Source organism: Colius striatus, chromosome 1 (assembly GCF_028858725.1).
Source record: "Colius striatus isolate bColStr4 chromosome 1, bColStr4.1.hap1, whole genome shotgun sequence".
NCBI classification, from domain to species: Eukaryota; Metazoa; Chordata; class Aves; order Coliiformes; family Coliidae; genus Colius; species Colius striatus.
This window is the reverse complement of record NC_084759.1, coordinates 112,869,547-112,885,603: the sequence shown is the minus strand read 5'-3', so window position 1 is coordinate 112,885,603 and position 16,057 is coordinate 112,869,547.

The following is a 16,057-nucleotide window of genomic DNA, read 5'->3' as shown; positions in this document are numbered from 1 at the left end:
ATGTGATGTCTGGGCAGGTAACAAACAAAGGGTGATCTGCCATGACAGCTCAGTGCCTGCATATATAGGTAGGGGTGACTTTTATCTGAGTTGGAACCTAGCTGAACCTAGCCTGCTTGCTGTCCACTAAGTAGCCCTGGAGCCAGCAACACACAGGCTGATGTGGCTTCAAATGTTTGTACCACTGAGTAAACTGAAGGGATGATTCCCCCAGCTTAGATGAATCTCTATCCTCTCCATCAGGAGAAGGATGAGAGTAACACCTCCTCACTTCAGTCAAGCTTTTCTGAAGCGCTGTGGAGCACAACAAGTGAGAAATGAGGTAAAGGTCCCATTACATGGTTGGGGCTGAGGACATCTATAACAGCTACCACTGAAGAGGTTGTGCCCCTCTTCATATACCTTCCAGGGTGTCTTGGCTCATTCACTGTGCTCTTGTCAAGCCCTTTACTACCTGATTAGAGCTATTTTTCTGTTACTTAGGTGAATTAACTCAGCAGAGGCTCAGACAACCCTTCCAGATGGTGCATCTGGGGTAGGAGATCACCTGTCAGCTGCAGTGGGACATTAGCTCAGTGCAAAGTATAACACATACCTTCCCCCTAGATATTACATTAGCTGTAACATGAAGAGAATAACAGTTTTTCATGCTAAAAGCAAATAAACTGATTTAAAAAATCTGGGCAGATGGCAAGACAAATGACTGACACTAGAAACTTCAACTTTGTGAATATGAAGAGCAACCATCTTCCACTAATAGGAAGTCACAGCCACAGAAGACAAAACAGCCAGATGAGAGGAGCTGGATGAACTGCCTTGCAGGTAAGTGGTCTAAGAGGTCACAGCCTGAGCCCTTGCTCCACACCATCTGTGTTGGTGGACACGGCGTGCAGGAGCCAGACCTGAGCTTGGTGACCTGGGTCTCAGCCTCTCTTTGGATGCAGAATTGCCATTTTGTATGTTTGGAAACATCATTTTTAAGTGCAACATGCCAGTTGCGTTCCCAAGATATGTTACTGATTTTCTGCATCCTTGATGCCATAGCATGGCATCACCTGCTCCCTTCTCTGTCAAATTTTCTCCCTGATCTTACAGCAGAAGGGATCTGGGAAAATCCAGCCATCAGCACAGTTGACTCAGAAGAGCAGACAGACCTACTGGTGAGGGAAATGATCCATCTAGGCCATCTCTCCGCATCTGACAGTAACAAAAAAAGGAGCTATGTAGAGCAGTTGTGCCCAGATGCTTCCTGTGGTCCCTGCCCTTCCTTCTCCATCAGCACCTGAGATTGTTGTAGTTGGGTACACCCCAGCAGAAGAAAGACCATTCATGCCTCAATTAAATGTTTTTTTCATCAAAGCTACATTCCTTAATTAAATGGGCTTTCAGTAGGTTTGACATTCTAACTCATTGAAGTTAGAGAAAACATTGTGTATTTGCACAGCAAACCCCCCAAACTTGGTTAATTCTAACAAGCCATAACAGCAACAACAGCTACATGTTCCAGGAAAGACCTATATACCCTGTGGCTGCAGACACACGACCTGGTTCATGTGGGAACAACAGTAAAAAAGGCTGATTATCCAGGATCTTATTTTTTGTAACCCTTCCCTAAGTTCAGAACACATTCTTTCATTACCTTAAACCATCAAACTGATCTAGCTGTTAATATCTGGCAGTAGGTACTGCAAAGCCTACTTTATTCTGTGGGTTAATCTTACCCTTCCATAGAAATGCTCTTATCAGTTAAATATTAACACTGACCTACTAATGTTCTCCTATTAAAACATCCTTACTACTAAGTTTACAAACATTTTAAGAAGTAAATTAATACAGTACCAGGCTAGTTTAGTTACCAAATTAGCAGGAAACACCGTCACTTATCTTAAGAGTAAATGATTTTAAGTTTGCTTTTACTGCATCAGACCTGCTTACTTAGGTCTCCCAGAAACCTAAGTAATTTCTGTGGTAACCTTCTGCATTGTTACTACTAAAAGCCTTGATATATAGTAGAATAGAAACATACAGGAGCTTTGAACACCTACTGCAGGGTATGTGTGTGCTTGGGAGAGGATGCGGTGTGTTTCCTCCTCTAGCTTTTGGGCTTTCTTAGGTGAAGTTTCCTTCCATAGATGATGAACAATATCTCGCTTAAAGGCTGTGTACTTAGTCTGACAGCAAGTACGAGCTAAGACAAGACATCTCACATGCTGCCTATAGTCCTTTTTGAAGTCTGGCTGTAACTTGATCAGCTGTCCCAGGTTAAAAATAAATGAAAAGACGATATTTTTGTTAAAAAGTGCTTTAGATATCCTCCCCCTCAACAGCTGTACCAGAGAAAGCCCTATCCTAGCAGACTGGACCAGAAACACCTTAAATATTGCTGCACTTGTGCTTCAGTTTGCCATACATGTAGACATGTGAATTACATTTATCTGCCCTTATGTCAGGTTTGAGACCATGACTCCATTATGGACAATTTTTTATTAACTTCTTTTCAACATTAGGATGGCATCTGTTGGCCTTCTGAAAGGATGCTCTGTGAGAGTGTGAATGAAGAAGAACCACATCCATGAGAATGGGATCCAGGTTTATCCCTCTTTGTAAGGAGAGTAAAAAGAAAATTAAATGAACAGAAAGTCAATAGTAGGTTCAGCCAGTTCCATTAAGCTGCAGCTTCAATAATGGTAGGCTAACAGAACATGATGTGTTTTAAATAAAAGCTAATGAGAGTGAGCTGCATGAAAACACTTTGCTCTTCAGCAAATTTGCCCACAGCACCACTTTGCCATATGCCTCTGCTGAGCAGCATCCTCCGCTCTCAGCAGGGCTGTGAGGAGAAAGGGCTGCTGGCAGCAACAGGAACCACCAGCCCCTTCCTTTCTGCCTGGGAGCTGCCAGTGTGGGCTGTTCACACTCCAGCCACAACGCAGTCATACCAAGCTGACTTGTTTTACTAACTGCCTAGGCCAAAACAGAGCCACCAAGGAAGGAGGAAAAGGACTTGGGATTCATTTCTACGTCTGTAAGCGACTGTATTTGGCTCTGGCTGTGTTGCTTGGATTTGCTATGTCTGTTCTTGAATAAAAGCAAGGCTAATAATACTGAATAGTGGTGATCTGAATATCTTGAACCCTGATAGGAACAGTGATAATGTAATGTCTTCTAACTAGAAATAAGCTTTAAATATCTTGAGAAGGCAAGTATGCACCTTTAGATAAAAGAAATTCAGCCACTGACTCTAAGCCCCTTCCCTGACTGCCATGAGTGAGCCAGAGAGCGAGGGGCCACCAAGGCTGCAGATGAATGTGTGTACGCAGACATTCTTCCAGCTATTTCATCTTCTATAAACTTAAAAAGAAACATAAAAAGCTGATTTTTTTTCATGCATACATGAGCTACCAAACAAACAATCTATGATACTCTAAATTGAAGAAGATCCCCAAACAGATAGGGTGAAAAACTGACAATTTTTTCAGCATGTGTCTTGAGCATGGTAGGCTCTTGACTGGAAACATATCTTTACCCTCTCTATGGGACTTGCTGAAAAGAGAAAAACAAGCACAAGCAACTGCAAGGAAAACACACACAAGCAGCCACCTGTCCCCACTCCTGACAAACAGATGTACCTATTTAAACTTCAGTGAGGTTGCTCTTCCCACATGAGTCTCCAAAATAAAAACACCATAGTTCTGTGACTAAGCTCAAGCAACAGAAAATCGTGAGGTATAATGAGAGGGGAAGGGTGGTGAAAAAAAGATATTAACTATTACTATAGAGGGAAAATCGGCCTTGGATGAAAGGAAATTTTTCTGCTCTCATCTTGCAGTGTTGATGTGACAGCGCAATGCATGATGCTGTGACATTCAAGTAAAGTTATAATGCCAATTCTCAGATGCAGAAATACATTTGTCTATAGTCCTACAGGATTTATGGAAGAAATTAGAAAGGTGACCTTTCTCCTTAATGAAATTTCTGTTAAATGGTTCGCTTTATGGTACAAATGTTACTCCCCTGTTGGGCAGGAGGAGTAAATCCCATGCTTTAGTGAGTCAGTGCTCTGCAGACCGTGTAGCAGATTTAATGCTGATGGCTAGGTTCAGGAGAAGTCATGTCAAGAAAGGCAGGAGAGGTCTCTGCCCTGTTCCACTTGGAGGATATGTAGGGCCAAGCTCAACTGGCGAGGGGAGAGGCAACACCAGAGGGAAGGAGCAGGAGCACGCCCAGGCGCGTGGCTCACAGGGGCTCAGAGCAGCACAACACGCCTGAGACAGGCTGATGATTGTGGAGTATTTCCAAACTGGATTTTAAGAAAGGGTATGCATTATCATCTTGTCAAGAAAGATGTGAGGTGGATGAAAGCTTTTGTGTTTGCATGAAAAGTCAACTAATTGCTCTGTTTCATTTCTTTCTGAGATACAGAAAGAGGATAAAAATGAGCAGGGATTGTTTTTAGGAGCAGGCTTTGTGTTAGTGTCATTATGAGTCAACACTTCATTCTAAGTTTCTTTGTATTAGCTCCCACACATAACGGAGATGGAAGGGTACGTACCTATGCTCTCTCCAGTTCTTTCCAACATACAATCCAAGAGATGTTGTTTGGATCAGGTTCTTCCCCCATGGATATGCCTTAACACCCACCCCCGGAGCTGCTGAGTGGCAGACCTGGTCTTTGTGGGTTTGGCTCTTGGTAAAATAGTAACAAAACCACTTCCTCATCTCACAGGAAAATAATCACATAAATGCAGTTCTGGCTTTAAAGTGCTTGGATACTATGGCAACATTGGCTTTCCAAGTGAACAGAGAGAAAAATCTCAGATGAGGAGGGAAAAATCAATACTTGAGGTAGCAGTTTGGAAAGTGCAAGTGGGATATCAAGGAAATCTGTGAATATGCCAGGAATGATCATCTCCTGACATCCTCTGAAGACACCTTTCCCCCCTATCTGCCACAACAATTCAGATGAATCATGCACTGTGCCACAGCTGTGGCCAGTGGTATTAAACCAAAGCCATATTTCTTGGATTCCTCCTTCCTCAGAAGGGTATTTTGGAATGTGGTTAACAGTTGGGCTTGGTGATCTTAAGGGTCTTTTGCAGCCTCAATGATTCTATGAAGATGGGCTACAGCTGGGTCTCCACACAAGGAGCAACTGTAGAAGGTTTATTACTGAAAAGCAAGAGTTCAAGCTGCAGTGAGGTGGAGATTGTTGCTAGATTGTATGAAGGAACTGCAGTGAAAAGTTCAGACCTTGCCTTAGAAAAGACAAGTTGAGGTAAACAAAACTCAGGCTCATGTGTGTAAGCTGAAGTGTACTTTGCTTTCTTCTTATGAGAGATTTTGATCTGAGGTGGTATCCCTAGAACAGCTCACCATTGGCAGGAGCTGCTGAGAACATACCTTCTTGATTGTTTGTTATTAAGTGCATTTTATTGCTGGATGTTGATGGAGCTATTATTAAGCAGGGACAGTGTGGCCAAAGCTGAAAGTGAACTGTGTCGGAGTGTGGCTATGTGAAGGTATCTGTCTCCTGAGTGCATATGGCCTCTGCATGAGGTGCTGAGGCACAGGACAGCTGGCTTACTGGGGGAAAGCTCACAGCTAAGATGTGCTGGCTGCCACTGTGACAGTCGGTGGAATGAGTTCTAAGGAACAGAAGAACTTGCAGCTTGAGTACTTAGAGCTACTTTTTAGACTCCCGTGATTTCAATTTCACCTTCTAACAGTTTGATTGGAGAACTGCTTTAGAATTTCTTATTGTAATTAAAAAGCATTTCTGCTTGGGTGTCTAAAAGAGACACACTGAAATCATAGTGTGTGTTTTATAGGAGATTTACTTAGCCTTGGAAGTCTTGCTTAAAAACAATTGTTACCTTATTTTTCTGTTGTGCAGTGCTTGATTATGTGAATCCTTCTCCCAGAAGCATTACCTTAGTAGGAGCTGGTTTATGAGGTGTTGGATACAGTGGCTGGGACAGAGATGAGGAGATTTTTATATATCTGTGTGTGTATTAATAAGTCAAGCTATTGCCATAACCTTTCAAGAGAGAATACAAAGAGAAGTATTATGTGAAGGTAATTGTTGTGCCAGGTTTCTGTTTTTCGGATGTCAAATGCCTGTAACCAGTTGAGTCAAAGTAAGTAGAAAAAAGAGAGTAGTGCATTTATACAAATTGGGTAGTTTTTCCTATTACTTCTCTGTCTCTTTTATCTTTCTTTTTATATACTAGATATAGAACAGAGATCAAAGCCAAACTATTGTTTACAGCCAGATTCAGCAGTCTTTGCATTCTGTAAAATGAATCCATGAATGATTAAACAATTTTTATGCTGTTTGCGTAAGTGGGAAAAAAAAAGCAAGCCATAGTACTGCCATGTCACTGAGGCAGGCTGCATGAGTGAACCTCGCTTCGGTGGAATATGTTCTGTATTTAGTGTCTGTGTAATATGATGAGTCCCTTAAGAACCACCTTCCTCACTTGCTCTGTGAATTGCACTCCCGCTGGAGTCAAGCTCATCCAGGCAAATTGAATTATTAGCTGGAGATAAATGGGCCCAGGGAGCACTTAACTGAAACAGTGACGGTGCTCATGCCCTTCAACTAAGTGTAAATGCTGTCTCTTACAAAAGCAAGAGGTATGGAGGAAGGAAGTTTCAGTTCTGAACATTGTCTACTTTCTTTAGGAGGCTGTATGCTAGCTATAAAGTGATGAATCATAAATCTTAGCACTTATTTAGAGTGAATCTTTAGTTTGGAAGACAGTGACTTTCAGAAAATGTTACCTTCTTCATAGTAATTTTAAAATAAAGGAAGTGATTTAGCTTTGTGTTTAGGACAATCTTCTTAAAATGATATTCTTAGTTTATACTATAGGTACAACATGCATGATTAAGGTCAATTGAGAACACTTCATGTGCTTTAAATTTAAAAACCTTTCCTTGCAGTGATATTTTTAGTGCACCAGCATCAGAAAATGAAGGATGGAAAGAGCTGTCTTTCATTGGTCGCTTGCAATGTCATGGTGGTGTGATGTGAATCCTCAACAGTGGGCTGTGTGGTCAGCAAAGTCTGCAAGCAACTGAACCGTAGCAGCCATGACTGGTGCGAGTAGGGGGTCATGCATGAAATGCCCTGTCATGGGCAGAGAAAACAAAGTTTTGATTCCTGGACTCCTCCTTTAAATCTGAAAAGAAGGAGAAAGTGAAATATGGCCTGACAGAGAAGTAAAACGAATGCCAGGCATTTCCTACATGCTACTGATTTGTCTGTTTTGTACCAGTGAGTCTTTAGGGGGAAAAAATCATCTGAGAAAGTAATGAACTATAAGATCAGATGAGTTTAAAGGGTTTTTTTTTTTTCCAATAAGCAGGCTTAAAATAATCTATGAAATATAAGGAAAGGTGAGCAGAATAATAGATGTTCTCAGCAACAAAAGGCTAGAGTGGAAGAGATCCCCAAGAGGGGAACCAGCTGCTCTATTAGAAAAATGAGGATCTCCCTCATTTGGGAGGAGAAGGAGATAGATGACCTTTACAAATGGAGGCATAAAACAGTCAGGCAATGTCATCAATACCACTCCTTCTGTCATTGCAATTCACCAAGGGTCTCAAATTTTAGTTGTTACTTTGCTTAATGTTTGTATAGTCTCAGTTGATATTTCTGATTTAGACCTATACATAGCAAGTGAAGGTGAAAGTCCTGTCATCTTGTCTGGTCACGAGGAAAGGCAGATCTTTCTTCACATTAGTGGGAAGTTGTTTGTAGCACAGACCAGTAACGTACATTGCTTCAGGAGAACTGGCATTTGCTTGTTTACTTGGCTGTCTAAAAATAAGCCTGAATACACAGCAAAACACACAGGCTGTCTCCAGAACCCTCACAGGCAAAGCTGCTGCACTGGGATAAGCTGTTCCCGTGTCCAATGGGAACTACTGACCTGAAGGAACAAAAGCCAGTGTTCCAGCTGAAATATTTTAAATCTGAGATGGATGAGTGTCCAAAAGGACACCAGGATCTCTGAGAGAACAGATTTTTTTTTCTCTCTCAAACTGTTTTACTCCTTGCAATGAGGAAAAGTAACTCAAAAAAGTAGCTCTTTATAGAACATTACTTGTAATCTGGGCACTTGTAACTACACTTTGTCCTTTGAGATAAAAGCTGGGGCTATTGCTGCTTCTCAATGTCTTACAGAATGAATTATGCTTCCTTCCTCAGGATTCATTACAAATGCGAAGCACCTCTGAGACTTAACGTGGTGGCTGAGAGGCTTTAAAATCCTCAGGAGGAGGGCTGCACTGAAAATGCTGTGTATTATGAAGGCTTATTAAAAAAAAAGAATTTCTATAACCAATTTAATATGTAGGAATCAGGTTGTATGTATGGTCATGTCGTCATGTGTTATGTTGTTCCTCTCAACCCCCTCCCCAAAACACAGGGAAATTTGAGTCTAAATCTGTTAATAAAAATGTTACTAGGGAAAAGTTTGAGAAATAATTAGTCTGAGGCAAGTTCAGAAGTTTAGTCTCTTAAATGGGACATCAACAATGTGAGGACAGCATAAGAGTGTAAAGGTAGCATGGACCCTATAGCTGCCTGCCAGTAACAGTTCTGGAGGAGAAATACTGACAGCCCTGCAAGTCACTTGCAAGACTGAGAGCCAAGATGCCATGAGGCTCCACAAAACACTAAGCTATGTACAGAGAGGTCCAGGTTGTCCACGTAAAAGTGTAGGCAGTTTTAAAGTCTTGTTTGTATTGCTATGTGGCCATGGCAGTAAAAGCTCTTAAGAATGGGGTTCTGCCAACATCTCAGATGTTCCAAAATAAACTCTCCTCTCCTTTTGACTTAGCAAAACACCATGAGGAATCCATCTCGCCTGTTAAAATAAATCCACTACAAGTCTGGACAAGCAAAAAAAAAATAGGAAGTTGACCAGCCAATGTGGAAGAGGATACAGGTCGCTCCCTGTCACTGAAGGTCAAGGGGTACAGGCATTCAGTTCTGCTCTGTTACATAGAGGAAGTGCAGAGTCTTGGCAGGTTCTGACATTACTATACACAAAGGATGTAGTGCAGGCATCTCAGCCTGTGCTTCTGAGACAACAAAGGATACTAAAATTTCACCAAGGCAGGCAAGTGCAGCTTGTGAGACCTGCTATTTTTATTAGGTACTGTACTTGTATGTATGTGATCAGCTTTTGTTTCCCATGATAACCTCCCGATCCTCAAGTACTGATCTTGAAATAACTCTCAGTTGGCTTCCCCAGTTTGACAAATTGCTGATCAGCCTGATGGGCTTGATTACCCTCATTTTATCTTTCATGAGATGATTGGTTCAAACATTAAGGGGATTGAACCCGCTAACAGAGAGCTGTTTATTTGAAGGAGCATGAAGTGGAGTCTGCTTCTGGAAAAAAGACAGCATTTAAATCCAAGTAAAGATCTTGTCTACAGAGCTAGCTAAAGTGGTGTTGCTGTGCAGTGTCAAATGCTGGAGCTGGATAAGGTGAATGTGCTGGAGTTAAGTTCACAAGTTCTTTGAGTTGAATCTCTGTGGAGACCTGAGGCTGGGAAGGGTGCTTCCATCTGCTGAACTTCCACACAGCATACACAACAGGTAAAAGCTGAATAAAAACCTCTCAATTGTAGTTCAAACTACAATACATTTTAGTTGAGGCATTGTAATGACATCACAGATACAGTGGACAGGACAGTAGCACTCTCCCATTACTAGCTCTGTAGTTCTTGCAGTTTTGTCATGTAGCAGTGATTGTGTAAGGACACTATGTGCAGATCGTGGCCACATCCAGCCCTTTGAAGTCTTGCAGCTCTAACCAACTTGCAATCAGTTACTTGATTTAAGTAAAAAATCTGTTGTACTCCCTAACAGTTTGAAGTTCCATGTGCTTTCTGTAGCCTGTCACTGCCTGGATGATAACATCACAGGACTCTGAGACTGGTAGAGTAGGGATAAAAGTAGCACAGGTGACCTGAATGCCCCACTGAAGTCTTTTAGGTGGATGTGGAGAAGCCAGAAGATGCTCCAGGTATTTTCTTAGGCATTTTTTTGTTCTGTCCTCCTACTTGGAAGATGACTAGAGAAATGGAAATGAGATGGAAGGTCAAGACTGAAAGGAAGAGGCAAGTGTAGGGTTTTGAAAGAGAGAAGAGGGAAGGCAAGGAGTTAAACTTCCAGTGTTGATTTTCTTCCAGGTTATCAAAGATATTCTCTGCATACTTGCAGAGAAAGTGTAACTGTGGAAAGGCAGGACAGGTAGATTACATTAGCATTTTATAGGGAATTTTATTCATGACAAACACAGGGACTAGACTGGCTTGATGCTTGCGGTAGCCTTGGGCATAACATTTCCTGGGGGAGACACTGCAGTCCTGCAGGCATGAGTGAGATATCTTTGGTTCCTTTGCACTAAATTATAGCCTCTTTTCAGCTGGGCATCTGTTACGGCAACTGACTACTATGACAGTGTGAGAAGAGAGGTGTTTTCCTTCCACATGGCACACTGGCTCTGATGACGTATAGTAGAGTATTCAGTAATCATAACAGCTTCTGGGGATCCTAGCCTCGTGGACCAAAGATTTTGGACAGCACTTCTTTTAAATTCAAGGCTTCATCTTATAAATTCCATCTTTGTTCACTTTCAACAGGGCACAAATTAAAGACTAGGTCACCAATTGAAGTTTGACTTGCAGGGAGGATGAGACACATTCCCTTTTAAGAGTAAACACTTTGACTTGTCAAACTCTGCTCAGGCCTGCCTATACAAGCACAGGTGATTGAGCACTGTAATAGATGGGAGTTTGTGCATGAACACATCTAATGATCTGAAAAGCTATGAGTATTGCTTTGACTTAGCTGAAGTGCTGACACGACTTCTGTAGTGGGGGTTATCATTGGCTTCAGCACATGCTGAACTGCAACAATGTCATTATAGTAGAAATCTTGTATTTTTTATATACTAATTTTATTTGAAATGCAGAAGGTTTTCTAGCACTGTGATCCTCCTAAACCATTTTTAATCTAGTAATATGATTCATGTAGGCTGTGTCAATATTTACTTGTCTTAATCTCTGCCCCATATACCTGTCCAGTTTCATATAAGCAAGAAATTGAACATAAAATTACTTGCTCCAATAGGAGGCAAGTGGTGCGAGACCATTAACAGATGGAATAGCAGGGCTTGTCTGTCCTTAAAATACCACAGACTGATAAATGGATTCTGTGACCAAAAGATGTGCTCATTTAGCCTTTTTATTTTAATTTAAATTGATAGAGATACAAATAACCAAGCTGTTCTCTGTCTACATAGGCAAGGCAAAATGGCTCTCTTGGCACTCGGGGAAGTAGCTATGCAAGGTGGTCAGCTGCTTCATTTCAGATATATGCTCTGTCAAGGGCAGTTATGTATTGTCTGAATCTTTGAGGACAGCTTAATTGCCTGTAATTTCTAAGATGATTTTGTCTGCTGGAAACTCGTTTTTTTTTGGATCATTTTGCGTCAGAGACCTCTAGCATGCAGTTAAGCATTGTCAGGAATCAGAAATTAAGGAAGAGCTCAAGAAGTGAAAATATGAGTGCTGTGATTCGAAGCTGTGTTTCAGATGACCAAAGTCTCAAAAGCAGGTAGCATGGTACATATTCAGTGGAGGAGGAGAAAGAGGTTCAAAACTGATACTGAAACATATGTTGGTAGACAATTATTTATAACTTAGTATTTAGCGATTAATTGTCACTCACTTCCATACTTTGGTAAAAACCTCATTTCAACTTGCTCACAATTTCAGCTCTCAGAAAATTAAAGAAACAGCTATTGTGTGCTGATTCTGTCTCCTGTGATGGAAGAGATCTCCCCAAAATGTTAATGACTTGCCTGTGTGTATGCAGATGTCTGCAGGCTATTAATACAATACCAGTTATCAGTATATGTTTATTGAAAGTGTAGATATTTTACATTCCTTAGGTTCAAATTGAAACAGAGTTACAAATTCATGTGTTCTATGGAAAGACAGCTAAAACCTTATTTTCTGTTGGAAGTAATATTGACTGTAATTTGAGGAAATTATTCAAGGGACAAAATAAGCAATTGTACAATGCTAGTGACAGCTCTGATGAAAATTGGCCTAAGAAGCTTTTTCTTAAATGTCATCATAAATCATTGTTTAGTTTTTACAGACATATGAAGACCTGTGCTTTGCCTGAGTTTTGATTAAAGAAAATGTGGTACAAACAACATGTGAGAGAATTCCTAAAGGCGCCTAATCCAGACTGTTGTAGAGTTAACTTTGCGGTTTGTATGGTCTCTTCTTTCTCCCACATTTTTGTGCAGCTTGTTAGACATTGTTTCTTAGCAAAGAAGGATTCTGAAATGCAAGCAAAATGTTACTTTTGGTGTTCAGTTTAGGGAAAAAAATGACATGCTGAGGTTAGTGGCACTCTCGAGTATGTTAGTGTGCTCATGCTGGCAAGCTGGTTCAAAGCTCCTATCAGTTAAAGGAGCAAGAACGACTGCATCTGAACTGATCATAGAAGCAGCTTTAGTCAGAAGGGAAAGATTTGTATTGTACAGAGAAGATTTTGTAGATGATAGGTTTGTTCAGTTCTTAGATAATTGCCTGTACTCAGTGGTGAACGTGTGATTTATCTTCTCTGTCTTGAATGCCTCTTTGTCACCAATGAGTATAGAATGAGTCTAGAAAACAAACCTGGGTTGGCATGCCTAACTTCTAGACAGCCTGAGACAGACAAGATTAATGCTACCTCTTCTCCTACCTTAACACTAGGTTTGTGCAGTTCAAGACAAGCTTTTAGTCTTAGACAGCTGAATCACCAATATCCTAACTTCTTCCGTGCTATCTATGTAATATAGGCAGACATTTGATCTGTTGCTTGAGGCTGACATGCATATCTACTGCAGCCCTTCTCTTAATCAGGGGCTCAATGGACTGGAAGGGTCACAGATTACTCTAAGAGGCTGACCCTGGTTGTGTGTGTGTCTTACAGAGGAGCGAACAGAAAATCAGAATGGCCAACAGATGTGCATGAGGAAACCACAGCCCTAAGAGTGGTGTGAGTAAAACCCAGCATCACTGCCATTATGTGAATAAACTGAGAAGTCTGGGATTTGTGACTGCAGGTTTTATAGTAGCAGGAAAGCATGAGGAGGTGAAACTGGTGTGAAAGCCATGACAAGGACAAGAAAATGGGATGCTTCTGAAACTAATCGGTATAGGTATTATACTGATTTGGGTCAGAAATAAGACAAGAGACATGTTTTATATGCATTACTTACAGGAGGTAAAATCAAGCTGTTTAGTATGAGTTCATGCCCACCAAGTAATGGTTTAAAGCCCATGGCCCTTTCATGTGGACCTACATGAAAACACACTTCTTCATAGAACTTGGAAATGAATTTGGCTCGTGTTAATTTTTCAAGCTGACTTGGAATCACTCGTATCTGTCAGGGGAAACAATGAGTAAGCCTATGGTTTGGTTTGCATTTGATTTGGATTTTTTTCATCTTCAAACTTTTTTTTTTATATAGGGAATATGCAGTTAGTGAAATGGAAGGAAAGAGCAGTGCTCACTTTCATAAGGTGATTTTTATTTCTAATGTGCTTCATGTTTTATTTCCATTTACCAGACTCTTTATTCTTAGCTTTACTTGGAAACAGAATGCACTTACCTTACAAACAGGTCAAAACCTATTTTTTTCTTTTTATTTATTTAAAGGAGGAGATGGGGAAGTAAGTACCAGGTACTGCAACATTTTTGTTTGACTCTCAGACAGACTTCCACCTCGCTGCTCAATCCTTCTCCTTCCTCAGCAACATAGGAGGAGCAAATGGGAAGAACGGGAAAGAGAGAAAAATAACAGTTTGAAATGAAGACAGGGAATCTACTTGCAAATCACCGTGTCAGGCAAAACATACTCAATTTGGGGAAAATTGGCTTAATTTATTGCCAATTAAAATAAAAATTTAACTACTAATTTGAGTAGTGAGAAACAAAAAGACAAACATTAAAACAACACTGTTCCTCCCCTGCTTCCTAATATTAACTTTATTCTTTCACTCAAGTTTTTTCTACTTGCCCAGTACCCTCCATCACCCCAAGCTCTACGTGAGGTTGAGGACAGGTTATGATCGATATATAATGGTTTCTCTCTGGTGCTGCCTCCTTTTCACTCTTTTTCCCTGTGCCAGCATAGGCTTTCCATGGGCCATAGTTTTCAGGAATATCCATACATTCTCTCATGGTGGTCTTCATGGACTGCAGCACAGACCTCTGCTCTGGCACCTGGAGGACTTCCTCCTCCATTTCCATGATTTTATTTTTTGTTTCATTTATTTATTTCACACAGGTGACCCACAGGTACCTTAGGTATAAGAAAGGTGCTTATCAGTGTTATTTATCTCCTTGAAGGAATAGGAATGACTTCTATATCAATAACTTCTGCACCAAATTTTCTGTGTAATCTAGAGGAAAACACATATAATTTTCTTACTAGGTTTAAAGCACAGATTTAATATTATACCCTTTCACTGACTCTTGTTGCTACTTGTAAAGCAAGCACCATGGTTATTTGTATCTTCTCAGGAGAAAATGTATGAAGTTAAATGGCTGAAGATAGGCAAAGTCTAGAGATAACTGTGCTTCCTTAACTTATAAAGGATATACTCAATGAAGATGCAAAAGGCTTTGAATCTGTTAAAGGGGCAGTACAATGCTTTTTTTTTTTTTTTTTCAAATCTATGGACCAGATTATGAAATACCATTTGTATCATAGTAACTCCCTGTCCACAGGATAGTGGAAGGCTTTTAGAAAATACATGAACACTTTAAGAAACCAAGGTAGTCCCCCAAAAACTAAGTGTAATTAAAAAAAAAGGTGGGAGGTGTGAGAAATTATATATTTTATATAAGAAATATTATATACAATATTATATACAACAAATTATGTAGAATAAATGAATAGATTTTTTTTTCTGTGCAGCTAAAACAGTAATAAAGCCCAGAACATAAAGTATCACTTCATACAGTTAAAATACCTTGCAGTTACCAAGCAAATAAAAAACCTTTACTGAGGACATAAATATTGTGCTTCAGAACATAAGCCAGAGACTGACATAAAGACAAAAAACATTTGTTTACAAATACATTTTCTATCTAACTGCAGGATTTTTTTGCCTTGTAGTTGAAGATAGTTTTTTCTGGTTGTACTGGTAGAGCATAAATCACACCTGGAGATGCCTTGTTACAAAGTCTGTGTTGCTAAAGTTTTCATGATTCTTAATCTAGGTTTTATATCTTCAATTATAAATTATTTGTAGAATATGATTTTATTTTTTAAAGTAAAAAAATGACATTTCTCCAGTGTAATTTCTAGAGTTGACCCAAGGAAGGCATTGGGATTGTTAATCACTTAAAAAGTAAAGACAGAGCTATAGTTAGCATCCATTGAGGAAAGTACTGTTTTACATCCTCTATAAATACTTAATTAGCAAAGAAAAGAGGATGGGCCTGTTATGGTACAAGTGGCTTCCTGCATCTGATTACAAAAAGGATTTTCAGTCTGTACCCTGATCTATTTCAACAATATCTGAAGCAGCTGTCTGAAACAGCTTATTTCTCAGTTACACTACAATAAATTTGAGTGTTCAAATTTGATTGTTCAAAGGATACATTACAAAAATCTAGAAGAGAGTCAAATTACTCTTCTTGGTTTACAGTTACCTGCTATTGGCAGCACTCTTACTCAAAGTGATTACATTTATTTTCTATCTTTTAGTTGCATGATTTTATTCTCATATTTACACTTTACTTGCTACTTTTCCTGCTCATGGCAACTAATTTTTTAATGTTTTACTGATATATAGATTTTGGTACTGTGATTTTGTGTTTTAGCAAGTTGGAGTCTTTTTGAGCTTAAAAAGACTGTGAAAATTCAATTTATTTGGTCCAACTTTGATGTCAAAAGTTATTTGATAGCATCCTTCTAATATTCACAAAAGAGCAACAGGGCAGATAAGATTACAATTG